This window comes from Oncorhynchus masou, unplaced genomic scaffold (genome assembly GCF_036934945.1).
Source record: "Oncorhynchus masou masou isolate Uvic2021 unplaced genomic scaffold, UVic_Omas_1.1 unplaced_scaffold_11025, whole genome shotgun sequence".
Classification (NCBI taxonomy): Eukaryota; Metazoa; Chordata; class Actinopteri; order Salmoniformes; family Salmonidae; genus Oncorhynchus; species Oncorhynchus masou.
The window spans coordinates 1,047-4,842 of NW_027000747.1; the positions used below are offsets into that span (position 1 = coordinate 1,047).

A 3,796-nucleotide genomic window follows, 5' to 3' on the forward strand; every position below is an offset into this window, starting at 1 on the left:
GTGAGAAGACCGGTTTTCAGGATGTCTTATGGTCTGACAACCACCGCTGTAGCTCGGCCACCTTCCACCGCAGATGCGGAAGGCCAACATAGGCAGATGCGATGGATAGAGACGCAGCACATGCAAAAAAAAAACATTTCTCTGATTTTATTATGTTACTTAGATTGACGCTTAAAGGATTAATGGTCCACATTCATTATTAGCTACCCACTTGACATTAGTGGAGTGAGTGAGACGCCACTGTACTATCTGTATTGCAAACCAGCCCAGCACGGGGCTGGAGTGGCAACAGCGTTTACAGTAGCAGTGGCACAGTACCAAAGTTCTGGTTCCAAAACGTTTGATGCCAAACTAAAGCCTTTTGAAGTTTTGTTGTGACCCAGAAAGTTGTGTAGAAAATATCTTATTTCTCTCCAGAACCAAGTCTTGAGCCAAGACTTACAATGAGTTCACCACAACCCACCATTTGGTCCAGGCCCACCATTTTGGAAAACACCTTATGAGGTCCCAACTCAGTCATCGGGTATGGGCGTATTACAGTTTCCATGGTAGATATACACCGGCCCGTCACAGTGGTAGTAGAGCTGGAACACGTCCCCATATCCGTGCTCCCTCCACCAGGTGCACAGTTGGCGGTTCCAGCCGCAAGCCAGTGAATGGAACAACCCTGGGTGTTCCATGCTGATCATGGTGAAGATGTCCTGGTCGCCCAGGTGACCCCTGAAGTGGTACTGGTCAGCCAGCAGGAACACATTTCTGGGCTCCAGGAGCTAGTTGTAGCGGGCCGAGGTCCGTATGGCCCCAGGTCCAGCAGCATCACGCCACTGTTGAAGCCCGACAAGCCGTCCGCAGGAGGCTCACCCACACGGGACTGAGGGTTCTCTTTACGGTACTGCCAGAAGGTGTGTCTGAAGGTTTAGAGAAATAACCATTGGTTGTTCAGTAAAGCATGATGTTTAGAACAAAGTAGATAAAGCAATGTAGAGGTAGATTGAGAGGTAGTGTAGAGAATATGTACTTTCTTTGTTGTGTGGGAGACCGAGGGATGGAACTGATGGCAAAAGTTTGGCACAATTGCACCTGCACTTTAAGTCAATTAAAATATTAAAACTTATGGACCTCCGTCTCCACAAAGATATATGGTTTTGAGGAGTAAAGTCTTGTTGACTGTTCCCCTAGTCCCCTGTGCAGGTTATGGATTATTACCTCTGGAATCCATCTACTTTGGATTTACCTCACTATTTGATTACCCTCGCTGATTCTCCCTCTGCCCATTGAAGTTCGATCCCGCCTCCCCCTCCGTGTTCGCTGGCTAGCAAAACTACTAGGTCCTCTCCACTCTCTCGGATGGGGCCCAGCCATCAATCTGTAAGTCTCCGCTCTCTCTTTGCTTTTGATCTGCTGGCAAGGGTTTTGTTTAAGTTTTGTTCTGTGGGTTCCTGCCGGTGCTGGCTAGTCTCGAGTTGACAGGCTCTGGCTTGGTGCTTATGCCGACCGTGGTGGTTGGCTAGGACCTAGGCTAGCTAGCATGCTAAAATAACTAATGTCAGCTGGCTGGATAGCTTTCCAGGTTAGGATATCTAGAGAACATTCTTTGATAACTGGTTAGATGGCATGAAATCAAAGTTTTAATAAAATAAATGCACTATATACACAATAATATGTGGACACCCCTTCAAATTAATGGATTCGGCTATTTGAGCCAAACCTGTGGCTGACAGGTGAATAAGAATGAGCACAAAGCCATGCAATCTCCATGAACAAACATTGGCAGTAGAATGGCCTTATTGAAGAGCTCAGTGACTTTCATTGGATGCCACCTTTCCAACCAGTCAGTTTGTCAAATTTCTGCCCTGCTAGAGCTGCCCTGGTCAACTAAGTTATGTTATTGTGAAATGGAAACATCTTACGCACATAGCGCGTAAAAATTGCGTGTCCTCGGTTGCAAAGATCACTACAGAGTTCCAAACTTCCTCTGGAAGCAATATCAGCACAATAACTGTTCGTCAAGAACTTAAAGAAATGGGTTTCCATGGCCGAGCAGCTGCAAATTGGACTAAAATCACCATGCGCAGCTCCTAATGTTGGCTGGAGGGTGTAAAGCTCGCCGCCATTGGACTCTGGAGCCATTGGACTCTTCCAGTGGTGGGCTGTCAGTGCCAGCAAGGCCTTCTCTGCTGGCCTAAACATCATCAGAATATAATATTTTTTGAATATATTTTCCCACAAATATGTATTAAATTATTCCCCAGAGTAAGAGTTACACTCTTCATTTCATAGCGTTCCTCTTGGTTGCACTGCTTCCAGCCCCAGGTTGAGATTTGGAGGGCTGGTCTTTATGTTAGATATTTTATCCAATCATATTCAGCCATCATGTGCTGCCAGGGGTCTAAAATCTGCCCTCAGGCCTTCAGAATCAACAGTGCGGGCACTTGTAGCTTAAAGTGAATGGAAATTAAAATTTAGTGTCAACCAATCAGCTTTAGAGTTGGCTATTGTACGCCTGCTGGCTGTCTCCAGTTTTACGCAGGAGCCAGCTAGCAGGCGTAGTGCCTGCATGTCTTTTGATTGGATTACCAATATTGAGAGGCGGGTCCTATATGGGCTGGTCTCAGAACTAGGAAACTGAAATTGATAAATAAATAAATTTGCGTACTACTAAGCTGTTTTTTTCAACCCACAATGGCGGAAGGAGAAGATATCGATTTGGTCGAGGATATAATTATAACGCCATTCTCAAGACAAACTTTTCAAGAAAAGTTAGACAATGTCAGGAGAGGTAGACGCCGACGCTACAAAGCCGATGCTACAAAGACAGGCTCCGAGAAGCACTGCAAACTGTACTGCTGGGAATGCCTATTATTTGCAAGTGATCGATTTGGTGTTTGGAGCCACACTGGCTTTGCAAACCTGAGTTGTCTAACCAAGGCAGCAACGAGACACCAAAGTACGGCTGGGCACTTACAAACAATGGTGCTTTTGAAAACTTTTGGGGACACCCGAGTGGATCTACAGCTCAACGAACAAGCGCGCAGGGCAACGAAGCTGCACAATGAAAAGGTATTGTACTCTTCCCCTGCAATTCTCTGAATAAAAATGTCAATTTCAAGGTGACCCAACGCCTGGTTATACTGCGTTTCTGTCTAAATGTTTAGTGTCTAGAGCCATGGCATCATAATGATGGTAATAAGAAGTGGATTAATTCGGGTGGGACTGTGTAGGACTTCACTGAAGGCCCAGGCCCCAGAACCACGGCACGCTACTGGACTCTGCAGACCTCATCCTCACATACAACACCTGTTCTGCCAGTCACATTCTGTTAAAGGTCCCCAAAGCACACACATCCCTGTGTCACTCTTCTTTTCAGTTCGCTGCAGCTAGGGACTGGAACAAGCTGAAACAAATCATTCAAACTGGACAGTTTTATCTCAATCTCTTCATTCAAAGACTCAATCATGGACACTCTTACTGACAGTTGTGGCTGCTTGGCGTGATGTATTGTCTCTATCTTCTTGCCCTTTGTGCTGCTGTCTGTGCCCAATAATGTTTGTGCCATGTTTTGTGCTGCTACCGTGCTCTGTTGTCATGTGTTGCTGCCTTAGGTCACTCTTTATGTAGCGTTGTCTCTCTTGTTGTGAATTGTGTTTTGTCCTCTATTTTTTTTTAAATCCCAGGCCATGTCCCCGCAGGAGGCCTTTTGCCTTTTGGTAGGCTGTCATTGTAAATAAGAATTTGTCCTTAACTGACTTGCCTAGTTAAATATAGGTTAAATACAAATAAAATAAAAAAAGTTATC

At 45.4% G+C, this 3,796-nt stretch overlaps 1 pseudogene; it reads right to left on the reverse strand.

Annotated features, from left to right (window-relative positions):
* Nucleotides 1-512: 512 nt before the first annotated feature.
* On the reverse strand, nt 513-1,916 carry LOC135529131 (xyloside xylosyltransferase 1-like; annotated as a pseudogene).
* Nucleotides 1,917-3,796: the final 1,880 nt, after the last annotated feature.